Source organism: Mastacembelus armatus, chromosome 20 (genome assembly GCF_900324485.2).
Source record: "Mastacembelus armatus chromosome 20, fMasArm1.2, whole genome shotgun sequence".
Taxonomy (NCBI): Eukaryota; Metazoa; Chordata; class Actinopteri; order Synbranchiformes; family Mastacembelidae; genus Mastacembelus; species Mastacembelus armatus.
Genome location: NC_046652.1, coordinates 17300546 through 17314010, shown reverse-complemented (window position 1 = coordinate 17314010; position 13465 = coordinate 17300546). Strand labels below are relative to the sequence as shown.

Here is a 13465-nt window from a genome sequence, read left to right as displayed (position 1 = left end):
GCAAGCAAACGCAAATCATACTTGGAATACGACCTAGCCTCCCCCTTTCTGGGGACAGTAGCCTTACAAAAGCATTTTCAGCCGGTGGAAGTCAATAGGAGCCGGAGCCTGTTGGAGCCACCTTCCTATATGGACTAAAACCTGGAAGCGGGCTTGCTATGTCCACCCCTTCTACAGTCTTAGGGACCGAAACATCATCGGGACATGTGCATTTGCTCATGAGCTGAACTCATGTGTTAATTCTAATTATTGTGTGTGGATTCAAGTGTCAGACAAGTGTCAACACTGGTCATTGTGTATCGCACACACTGGAGATTTAGCTGTGTAGGGATGATATTTTTAAGAGACCGTACTGACTCACATTGTCCCGAGCACTGACTAGTCCCCCCCGACTGAAACAAAACAAGGCTGGAGGTTTTCACTGAGTAAAATCTTCCAGATCTGCCACTGTTGGGAAAAGGTTATGCACTTACTTAAAATATTACTTACAATAGTAGTAGTAACATGCAAAAAGAGCTAAGATGATAATTAACGTCATGCACATATTCATTCTTTAGCACAAGGAAAATTAGTAGGGCAGTCACATTAAATATCTCTGTGCACACTTGAACGTAGCAGAAATTAGTGGAGGCGCTGCAGGCTGTTATGATGCCATAAGTTGTTTTCATGTGGATTAGTTTAATGGGATTAGTTAGCATATTGCTATGCACAGCTTGGTAATGAACAATAAAGACAAGTGTGTTTTGAGGTCACAACTGAGAAATATGGATTATGTGGTGGGATTCCTTATCCTTCATTATTTCAGTGGGGTTTTTTTTCCTACATGCGTCAAAGCAAAATCGCCAATACGGGCTCACACTGGGGAGAAACATGTTCACAGGAGTACACACAGAGACGGGTACTGGATTAGAGACTGAAAGAAATTGCATCCACAGGGTTTAAACCATGTGACATGTAATCAGTGCCTTTGGCAAACCTTTTGAATGTGTGTGCTTTGCATGAGATAGGGGGCTGCTGTGCAATTTTAACTGTGCACATGGGTTTTCAACATGCCCTCCTCAGCCTCATCATCGTTCTTCATTATCTTTGAGTGCCACTGCCACTTAAGAGTTGGCACGCGGTGGGCCTCGCCCGACAATCTCCTCTTGTCCGTGTGTTCAACACCAGGCCCCGTGCCCGCCGAATGCAAACCGGCTGCCACCTGAACCAACATGTCTCTTAAAACTCTCAAGCTTTGTCTCTCCTTCTTTCAGCTCCCCCCTACTCTTTGTTGATGCCTTAAACAATTTTCTAGTTAAAACTGTGACAGCTCTCACACCCACACATCTGTGCTATCTTTTTTCCTGTCCTTTCCCCATTCTCTCAGAATTCATCTAACATGTTTGGAAAGAAAAGTCAAGAATCTTAAGTGAGGATGTGTCCCCCTGGATACAGTAACAAACTTTTTTCTTTTGTCTTTTTGTTTTTTTTCGCCTAGAGGTCAAAAGGAAGGTGGGGGAAAGAAGATTTGTTGTGTGTCCCACTTTCTGCAAATCTAGCAAGAGTTTTGACAGTGATTTTTATGGAGTTTTACTTGACTAACCACCAATAACCACGCTAAGGATTATGGATCACAGGCAGAATTTACATTTAGACTTAGATGTCTCTAGTTAGTGTCTCACCATTACAGCAAAGACTATTTTCATTGGGTTCATTCTTTGTAATGTCATTGTCGTTATAATTTGCATGAAATGGAGAGACAGGCACCTCTGCATTTTTCACATGCACGATCACTTGTGTTCGCCCTCTTAGGAGATTTCAATTAGTCTGCAACGCACGACAATTTGAGCTCATCAGCATGCAGGCCTTTGGTTGTCTTGATGATCGTGTAGTGCATGTCATCTTAATGGACAGCCTGATTGGGAGTGCATTAACATGAGAGCCAGGGGAACGAAGGAAGGCCTAATATCGAGACAGAGCAAGGATAAAGGGCAAGACTGAGACAAATACTTTCAGATAAATTTGAGTGTGTGTGCATCTGAATTCATACTGGATTACACAGGAGTGCATAGCTGAAATGGTTAACACTGCTGAAAGCCCTTTGTGTCTCATACAGATGATAAAAGGTAACAGAAGGTAGTCCACAAAACCTGCTAACGTTAGAAGACTGGGTCTAAATAGAAGGGCTGGGGGTGGATTGGGTGAGAGAGTGTGTGCAGCGGAGTGAACTGGGGCACCGAGAGAGTAGGAAAGGATGAAAAGGAAAGAAGAAGAGAGAGGGGGAAGGAGGAAAGAACGGAGCTTTCACAGTGGCGGTCTTTGCATCGTGGTGCTGTCTGCCTGGAGGAGAATTGAGGAGGATTGCTGATGATTTTTTGAGTCTGTGTGTGTATTTGTTCTTCTATCTTACCGAGGACCATTTTGAGCATAATTCTTTTGGAGTGAGGATTTTTTTGGCCTCACTCGTTCAGACTCCTGTTTAAGGGTTAACACTTGGTTTTGGGGTTGGGTTTTGATATTTAGCTGTAATGGTAAAGATTTAATGTAAGGTGCAATCGAATGTCTTATGTCCTCATGAGGACAGAAATACCAGTACATGCGTGTGTGTTAGTATGAGCATGTAAATGTACTTCTTTTGTGTGTGTGTGTGTGTGTGTGTGTGTGTGTGTGTGTGTGCGTGTGCGTGCAATGCATGTTTGCATGAATGTGCTTAGATGAAAAGACTGTATTAATAGGCTCTGGCATCTCATCCTTGCTCATCAGTTCTTCCTAACCCTCCACCCCACTACTCCCTCCCTACCAATCTGATAAAGTATGCCTCATGCTGAGCCATCAGCCAGCATTGGAGCTCGGTGTGACAGCCTTGCACCCCCCTTCAACTCAACCTCCTACCCTTGATCTCCCTTGGGACCTTGTCTGCCTTATTCTCTCGACAGATGTAGCCCTACTCAAGGAGAGAGGGGTGTGGAGTGAAAAGGAAAGCTGTGGGAGCTGGATATTTTCTATCTTTCAGTTTTTATTATTCTTAGGCAATGTGGAAACATGCTGGGGGTGTTCAAGTGCAGAGTGCGCGTTCGCATGCCTGTATGAGTTTGCCTATAATATGCAATATCATCCACACCATGAAAACATGATTAGGTGCAGCATGACGGTAGATAGTGATCGTCTTACTCCATGTCTTCATACTGTACAATTCTTTCTGCTTATGGGTGTGAAAAACTGATGGCAAGCTAGTTTCAACATTAGTATTTTGACATTACATGCATTAACTTAGCTTTTTATACACACTTCCATTCTTTAATACACCTGTTATCCCCTTCTCCTTTCCTAACACCACACAAATACTCACATATGCTTGTACTATTATACTATGTTTGTTTCAAGACAGCAATTAGCCACCTCCACATGTGGGCTCTGGGGTCGGCTAAATGTAACCTGAGAGAAAATGGTAATTGTTTTTCTTTTGCTGTGCCTCAATCGTCATAATATCTGTGCTGAGGTAGAAAAGAACAGGGCACAAGCATAAAGCTGGAGGTCTGTGTGAGAATCCCTGGCAGCTGGAGTGATGTGAGGAATATGAGTAATGCAGCAAAAGATAATTGCATGAGAAAAAAAATAATGCAAGACACCATGGGCTGACTGTGGTGACACAAGAATAAACATCAGCTCAGCTGGTTAGTCAGTGATGCAGAAATTGCTTTTCTAGTCTCCATGTGGGCATGAATTCAGTCCCTTGACATGTGTGAGCAACAAGCTGACTTCCTGTCAGTTTTAGCGGCACTTTTGTGGTGCTGACCCAGGCCTTTGACCGCCCTGTGCAGTGGGCAAAAGTAAAGTGAGACAGACATTTCCACTGTCACAGATAAATATTTCAGAGGGATCTCAACAGTGAACTTTGGCAGTTTTGCAGAGTGCAAAGTCATAACTCAATATTACCTTCAAATGGCTGCACAGCTAAAAGAAATATCATGTCACCAAGAGTATTACACAGAGACAGGAGCAACTTTTTCAACTTCTCAGGAAAAACATCTTTTCAAAAAAAAAAAAAAGAAAAAAACTCCCACCTGTATCTACAAAGCCGGTGTGTGATCCCTGGATGCTAAAGAGGTTATTTTTGTTGGGTAAACTTCATACTCCTCAAAAAAAGTCCATTGAGTGTGCATTCCAATTACTTTGCTGCCAATCATGAGCCAAATATACCTAATAGGTAAAAATAAGTCTCCACTGAGAAGATTAGCACTACTGTCATATATTACATCAAAAAGAAGAAAAAAGAGCGAACAGTAAAATACAAAACTTTTCTGTACATCTAGTGAAGACGAGCCCAAAAAAATCTGATGCAACTGTCAAGTTCTGACAAAGTAAAGCATTTAGACTTAGGGAGATACTGATAAGATTAAGGAGTGGAAGGAGAATATGTTCTGCCACCTTAATGATCATGCTTGAATGAAAAGGGGGACGCTGCACTTCCTCAGCTTTTGTTCACTCAATGCAAATGTGATTGGGCAGCACTGGGCCTCCATCAGACAGCCCCGGAGTAATTAGGTTTATAATGATCATGCAGTGTTCCAAGATAGGCCTTGAAGCACGCGTCATGGGAGGCTGCCGCGTACGTGAGAAGAGGTGATGTTGCACGATTGAATTAATTGAAACTGAAATCTTCTTGACCTGAAATGAGATGCATCGATATATCTCACACTGCGTCTCAAGCAGAAGGTTGCAAACACGAGTAAATTCATAAAGTGTGGTATTAAAGAGCTCAAATTAAGTGGAGCAGTGCGACGCTCCCTACTCTATAAAGCCTGACAATTCAGTCACAGTGAAATCGCACTCATTGGTAAGAACCCAAGATCCCTCCTCATTTGTCATTTCTCATCTTCACTTACATCATGCTTGATATTCCAAACACAAACCCTCTGATATTTCCGATCTTCCTCCCCTCTGTTTGATTTTTTTTTCTTTTTGTTTTTCATACTTTGATGTTATTTTTCTGCTCTGACCCAGTTTGGTTTGATCAATCAGGGAAGGGCTGTTCCAGTGTGAGATGACTGTCAGAACACAGGCAGATTTGAAAATAATGAGCAGATATTAAGAACACTTACAAGAATCTGAGAATCTCATTTTGTTTTCCTAAACAGTACAAACGAATCCCTATAATATTTTGGTCTGGTGTGGTATGGGAAGTATAGTTTTGTAAAAATGCAATGCAATGCAAAACATGCTTGATATTACAGGAACAGATTTAGCAGATGCACATTGAATAACCTATTTATATCTGCTTAGTGTCTGTGCAAACAGAGTGGGCTGGAGGGCTAACCCATTAGACTTAACAAGTAATGAAATAGTGGATGGGGAAGGTCATTTCAGCCAGCAGGCCCAGACTTCCCACCTGCTGATGTTTGTGATCAACTAACGAGTGAAAGGATGGTAGAGTGGCAGACAATCACATTAAATACAAGGATGAATAAAGCTGAGACACTGACTTTTAAATCGTAAGTTAAAATGAGAACCAGTATTCCTCTGGATCTACCATCTGTTTTCACGTGTGTGTGTGGTATTTGGTTTTCCACCTCTTTCTCTTACTTTGATCCTTTTTTCTGTCTTTGGTGGAAAAAACCATCTCACGGCTTCATCAGGGTTAGGGAGGAGTTTTAATTCAGGCTAACATCCTCATGAGTAACATTTATCAGTACTGACACTCAGTGCCGACGTTCAGAACATAGTGCCCCCCTTACTGCTCGTAGTGATGTAATGTGTGTAGAGTAATGACGTCACTGTCTCGGTTAATCTCCTCTTGCTGTTTGAAAGAACCTTCACATGGTGCAGGTCCAACAGGAAAAAGACAACGTTATAATAAACTATTTCAAGTGTTTAAGTGTTATAATAATTAAGTGTTATAGCAATTATATTTTCAGTCTCTTCTTTCCCTCCCCTTTCTCCTCGTCTATCAATATTTGTTCTTTGCTGAATACCATATTTGGACTCAGTCCTAGTTGGTCATCACACCCCAGATCCTGATGTAAGTGGTTCTTACATCTAGACCAGGAGAGTTGGTGCCAAGTTAGAATTAGTTTTTCCTGCCCTCAGTTTTTGGGCTGGTATAGTTCAAAGAACTGGCTCAAAAGGCACTGGTTCCAAACCGGCCAAGGTGGAAAAGGGGTAAGAGTGAAGAGGCTCTACATCCAACTTATTCCGTATGTACACAGTCCGTGTAAGACATACCATGAGAAGTCTAGTCAGAGGAAGTGTGAAAAAGCAGAGAAGACTGAGTGATACATCGTACCCACTCGTCTTTTCAAAGAATGAGCCTGAACTATTAGAAATATGCAGACATACTGAGGGTGCATGACATGGCATGCTTGTCGTGGGTTTGAAAACAAAATGACACCACTCTAGGTCTAAGACTCCTTAAGGGAGAGCTGTCGTCCTAGAGGTATATCATGTCCGGCCCTGCTGCGCTGAGCCCGGCACACATTTGCCAGATGAAGTGCCAGCTGCCACATTCAAGCAGTATAATCCAATAAAGGTGGACAGGGTCGACCTAGTGCCCATCTCACAAATTTCAGATAGAGGGAAGCCTCACCCAAGAGGGAAGTAATCCACTCTCTCACACACCAAACTAGGTTGGGTTTGGGGACAGGCTGATTGCATTGTGCTTCTGCTATAATGTGTGTAAACAAGCCTTCAGCCTCTTGTCATAACACCTGTGAAACCACAGCCGCTGTGTCCTCCACTAAGGTTGGAATAGCAAGAGCCCAGTTGTGTGTGTGTGTGATAACTAGCTGTGTGTGGATACCGGTCACACCACCGGAGCTGCGTGTACTGACCCACTGCAAAGCACCGAAGCACAGCCGCCGCTTTTATAACAAGGTCAGATTCCACAAGGGGCAATGACTGAGAAAGTAGCATCACAAAACCAAAACAACAAGCTGCCATGATTTCACCAGATCTATTTCTTATGCACTGCACAAGAGGAGAATTCTAATGTCAGCACTCATCAGCACCAATCAGTGCTCGGCCATGACGGCTGCTCCTGTGGGGGTCGGTCTCCATACATGTGGGGCGATTAGTCTTGAACCAACCTGTAGCCAGTAAACAGAAGAGGACTGTACATCCATTTACCTAACCCTACTTGTCATGTGCAACCACTCTCCCTGAGAATCCAAAAACACTTCTGCTCTCTTTCATCCTTGCGGTACATTTCTCACACTTACTGTCACTACCTCCATCTTTCTTTTCCATATATCCACCCACCACCCCTCCTCTTTCCCATCTGCCCTAGAGATTCACTGTGGCATTGACAGAAAGACCTTTCTAATGTCTCCCTCTGAATTCACTGGAGGGATATCACAGACACTGCAAAAAAAAAAACTGCTTTCCCGAGTAGACTCAAATGCAACACTCATTCTTTATGTTCATGCCAGTATTTCTGTATGAAATACTGTATGTTTACCAGCCAGGAAACCTATCTGACTTCGTATGTGGGCTGTCCTTTAGGTGAGAATGTGTCACATGTAAATTAGTTTGGAAGTTGTGCAAATGATCAAAACAGAAAGATAAGAGACAAATGAAATGAAGTAATCTGTCATGACAAGATATTTTCTCTTCTCTTCACATAATGATGTGATTAAATACATCACCAAACCACTTATCAGCAGAAGTCTCTGACTCCTGTGAGTTTCTGCACATCTGTGGTTTTGATACTATCCTAAAATCCAGATTGCCTTCTCTTTTTCTTTTTTTTTTTTTTTTATACTGGGACACTTTCACATGTGATCATAAAAGAGCTGAGCAGACGTTAGTGTCCGCTGGATGTAGTTTTCTGTGTGTGAGGTCGCAGACCAGCTGAGGATACAGAGAGTGGCAGTGATCAGCACCATGCTGTATGTAGGTCACAGGCTGAGCAACCTGCTGTAATTCATTCTCTGGAAAAAAACAAAAAAACAAAAAATACACTGCAGTATTACTTAGCAGGATTTAACTCAGAAGTGCAAAGCATACCCAAATACCTGAACCTCCCTCTGAACTGCTCAAGTGTTTCTATATAAATTGTCCCTGAGAAACTCGCTCCTCACTTGCCTTTAACAAATGGATGTATGGATGTGTTTGGACTGTTTATTTACATTATAATGAGAGGCTTTAATCAGGGCTGTCAGGGATTTGAATTGTTCCTCTGAGCATGTGCAAAATCACCCCTGCCCTTCTTACACACACACACACACACATACATACATACACAACTCAGTGATTTATGTGAAACATTAAAGGCAATCATGTTAGGCTGGGCCACGTCCTTTGTATTGTATAGGCTGGTTGAAATATGGACAAGCCAACCCGCCCATTGATATACAGGCACACATGTATAGATAAAGCATAAACACAGGCAGAGAACATCTCCAGCCATTCATCCTGATATGATTTCAACATCCTGGATGTGGCTGCAGCTTTGTGTGTGTATATATTCTGTCTGGTCTCTGGGAGTAAAAAGACAATTTTTCAGTTAGAGCGGATTAACTCTTATGCTCTATTTTCAAAATCTACCATGCCCTCCTCCACACACACATGCACCCACACACACACACACACAAATATATTAAATATAATGACACAAACAAACAGTGGAAATACAATTATATAGCTGTAGGATGGGATTCCAACCAAAAATAGCTCCCTGTGAGTGATCACTCTTCACATGCATGTGTATATATATATATTTAATCTTTCTTCGTGTTGTTAGTACTGAAATTAAAAAATGCTCTTTTGTCTTTGGTTATCTACCTCGACTAACATTTAGACAGAGCAAGCCAGAGAGATCAGTTTAAAGCAAAAGGCGAGAGAACACAGATGGGACATGGCCTGTCTGGACAGCAACAGAAATATGAATAAATACTGGTAGAAATTGCAGGAAAAAATATAAAACCAGGATTCAAACTATTTTGTGAAGGGGCGGTACAGCATCATTTTCTACACATCTATATTTCAGCTAGAAAATGTTCTCGTCTCCTTTGCTCAACTGAGAAAACTACGGCATAGACAAGGTGACAATAATTTTCTTCTATCTTGCCCGTGTTGCTGTTCCCTTTCCAGAGCTCGGCCTGATGTCATGAATAAATGCATGCTATGCCTTCACATTGTGAGACACAACATTTACCCACCCAGCCTGAACCATTTTGACCCACCCCACCTCCCAATCCCCTACACGAATGTCTTCACACCATTGCTGGGAAAATTCGGTCTAGCTCCCCTCCAGATTTCAACCGATTAATTTCTTTTTCTCCTTTTGAGGAGAAAAAATGATTGGTACAGTGAATTCAAGCCAATATCGCACTGACCCCGTAGGATTTTGTAAAAGGATAGGGAATATGAAATTGTGAAAGAGTTAAGTTATTTTAAAAGCACATTTCATATCATGAGCTCCAAAATGGTGTGAATCCAAAGATCTGGTACCTTCAGTGATGGCTCTCAGGTTGCAGCCTTTTTCCTTAAACACTTGAGGAAATTGCTTTCATGAGGTTATGTCAAATTATAGATTGTAGCTTAAAAGAGATCTGGCGGAGCAGGGAAAGTGCTGACTGACATTACAGGTTGTGGATAATGAGTTCCACAGGGAAGGAGATAATCGGGCTGGTGGTGGCTTGAGGCTAGACAAATGATGGGAGAACATCATCACATAACTCTCTGGGGTTGGTGCTATTGGAAACCAAGGGGTGGCAACATTGTGCTGCGGCCACTTGACAATAACAAATGCCCTTTTAATGCCTGTTAACAAACGCTGGGTCACAGTGTAATGGTCTGGGGAACAACCCATCTCTCTTTTGTGTAAATTATGTTTTTTTTTTCCACAGGCACCTGAGTGTCTCTCAGAGCGTTTACTCACCACAGCTGAAACAATGCTCAACTAGCAAGGCATATCTGACAGCCTTCTCTACCTAACAAGGTGCTATTAAAATTACATGCTACTGTCAGAGTTTTGCTTTTGCAGCACTGTGGAGAATCGTGCACTGCTCCATACTGACATGCCCTTGCGCTGGGCAGGAAAAATAGTCCTTTGTATTTGTGTTGTGTCTGTGTATGTATCCTTGTCTTGCCGTTAGTACCATATTGTTTCGTGATTCTGATATGGAAACAATATATTTTTGGTGCTTTATGGATTCAAGTACCTGGAAGCAGATGTATGTATTTTAAAAAACAGTGTTGGAGACTCAAACACTTTGCCCTGAGAGATAAGGACAAACTTCAGGTTGGCTAAGCAGAAACTATGATTCTGTCTGTCCTTGAAATTATCTTATCATCACTCACACGATTTGATAGATGCAGTCTTTTTCATTGTCAAATTATGTTTGGCTCACCTGTTCCATTTGCCTGTGATGGACTGGTCCGGGGTGTGTACCCCGCCTCTCGCCCAATGTCAGCTGGGACTCTCCCCAACCTCCCTCACAACCCTTGAAGGATGAGTAGTCAGTGAATGGATGGGCGTTTCATTTGCAGGTTTGAATAAAGCCAAAAAGATTTAACCCCTCATAAATGCATCGTGTGAGACTGAACTCGGTGGTCTGTAGAACATATTGACTGACTTTTAAAAATACAGCAATAATACAATATATACAATCTAAGTTTTTTTTTTTTTTTTTCGTCTTTCTCCGGTTCGGGGTCAACACAGCGGATCACGTTTTACACAGGATGCCCTTCCTGACAAAATCTCTGAGGCTAGCGGCCCCTGGTCTGTCAAGTTGGTCTCCCATCCAAGCACTAACCAGGCACGGCCCTGCTTAGCTTCCAAGAGCAGATGCTATCGAACACGCGCACTCTGGTGCAGCCACATATACAGGATACAGTACTGAAATATATTTCATGACAAGCTGTTGGCAGATGTCTAACCTGGGACACCTTGACTGAACACCTGTTAGAGTGTTTCAATAATGTTAGGCAATATGGTGACGAAATAATGAATAGTACAGAGCAGATCAGGCTTTATAAGGCATCTTGAAGCTTCAAAAATATTCTTTGCATCTGCCTGAATCTTGTCTGGATGTCACTGTTCGACTGATTACGTCTGGATTTTACTACTTATCTTACAAACAGAGCATTAAAAAGAAAAAGAAGATCGGTGCTTTATGGGGATGTAAATGGCACAAATTTGAGGTCCAGTTCTAGCTTAAATAGTGATCATTGCTAGTATTTTGCAAGTATTTACTGTAAATCGAAGGTTAATTTTTGTACTTTTCCCAAAAAAGCCAGCAAGTGTAGGCTAGATGATGTTAGATGTAAGATCATTCTGTACTGTACTGTTCCAAAGGTCAAGAATGAATGTCCGTTGAAAAATACCATCAAAATCAAGCCATGACGAGTCCTAGGTTGTGATTTTACTCTTGTGGATTCAGTGCAAGAAACAGACCTCAGGGCCCAAATGCTGTCTCTTTGCCAAACTCTAATTTATACAGTAGTTCCATTGTCATTCTTCCCATGAGTTGAAGCTGCCAGTCAATATCTTATTATCAAGCCTCATCAACCTCACTCTCAATACAGCTATAATGATGCGATACCAGCCCTGATTAATACCAAAGCTCTGGCTCAAGAGTTTTATAGAAACATCAAGTTTCTTTCTTCTCTCCTGACAGATTTTGTTTTCTAAATCATTACTCCTTTTTTTATTGAACTTCTTTGGTAAAGATGCTTATCTTCCAGAAACAGGCATGAAGGTAAAATTGGTAGGTTTTGTTCACACGATGGTGCCACAGAACCCTGTATTTTACTGAAAAAATGCAGAGTGCAGGAATATGGCCGTGGGATCTGTGTGTCACTGGAGGTCAGGTTGTCCATCCTGTGTTCCTTGATAGTTTCCACAGGAGGGTCCAGGTTGTTCAAATGAAGGTGTCAGTACATCAGTAAGGGTCCTGATAGTCCTTCAACAGTTCTAGTAGGATTGTCCTTTTCCTCTGCCTCTGTTTTAATGTGGGTCGTCTTTCTCAAGCCACCAGTGGGGAAATAGCTCTAATAGTCTAATTGATCTACATGTTTCAACATAAAACTCAGTCTATGCTGTTGAAGTCTTTCTGTTTTATGGTTTTTATTGTTTTTGGGGAGTCGAAGTAAAAAGAAACTGATTAAAAAAAAAAAGTGGATGAGGTAGTTATTGATAGTCCCTGAAGTGAGGTGATTTAGGCTGTCACCAGCAGGCTTACTATTTTTAGCACTCCCAGTTTAGTGTATTACTAGAGTCTGGGAGTTATAAGAATTACTAAAAGTATTTGTTTATTAATTGCTATCCGGGCTACTAATCGCTCGCTCAGTCTCTTCTGGGCTTTCTGCACAAAGCTCCCACCAGGCCACAGCACAGTCAAAATATTACAAAAGTTAAGTAGGGCAATTAACAGTTTCAATTTATACATTCACTCTCAATTGTTCAAAGTCAAACTTTTGGTCTTTTGTCATTTTCGTAGCTTTTGGAAGTTTTCAAACTGTCAGATAAGGCTCATCTACGAGGAGGGTAGAACATATTTCAAGTAAAACCCCAATGGGACTGTAAGACGAGAGAGCCTAATGCTTTCTCTTTTTCTATTGTATAAAATTGAACAGGGCTGCTCAAAGAAGCCCATGTGGAACACCGTAGTCAATATCTGTGTGTATAATGCAAGAACATATTGAATTTTCTTCTCACTTGTGGCCACATGCCCATCAAATTTATTCATATACTGGAAGTAGCTCGGTGACTTGGCGGAGTCTAAAATCAAACGTATGAGGTTTGCAGGACTATTTTTACTGACTTCTGTTATCTGAAACTAGTAACGTGAGAGCAGTGCAAACGTTGTTTAGTGTTTAACCAGCTCCGTGTCCTGCTCAGCATTTCAGTGAATCACTGACGTTTCCAAATTTCTATCAAAAGATGTTCAGCCTTTCTGCAGGCCCTATTTGTCTTTTGCTCTGATTTGTATTTCTGCTTAACTGTGAGTCCAGTTTGGTTTTAAGTCATGGCCTCCAATGAGCCTCAGTTGCTTCACCCACCCATGTCATAAATAAAGGCTGGGATGACCCAATGTATCAACTCTAATTTTAATTACACCATTCTTGTCTATAGAATGACCAACCCTCACCTCTTTTAGAATATTATTCCTGAGCTATAATTATCCATCTAGATATGGGGTTGAAGTGGTTGCAATCTGCATAGATGTATTTAATTAGTAGGTGCATGGATCAAAATAAATATAGTAATTAGGGATGTGCATGAATAATCAATTATTCAAGTAGTTGGTCAAAGTCGTCAAACGCTGTGGGGGAAAAAATAAAAATCTGCCTGTGTCCTGCACACTTTGTTTTGTTCCATATAGAGCAAACAGGAGACTGGAGCAGCTCTCATCAACAAAAAGTGATCAATCATAATTGATCAGTACTTAACATCAGTCTCAGCAGTTCTGGATATATTTGCTAAGAACAATAAATAAAATAGGTGTATTTTTTTTTAGCACTTTGCCTTTATTATATATAGATG

The 13465-nt window shown here is 41.5% G+C and overlaps 1 protein-coding gene across 6 annotated transcripts in view; it reads left to right on the top strand.

Moving 5' to 3' along the window:
* Positions 1–13465, top strand: part of LOC113121628 (partitioning defective 3 homolog) — a 232201-nt gene that overhangs the window by 157368 nt on the left and 61368 nt on the right. The window lies entirely within an intron of this gene.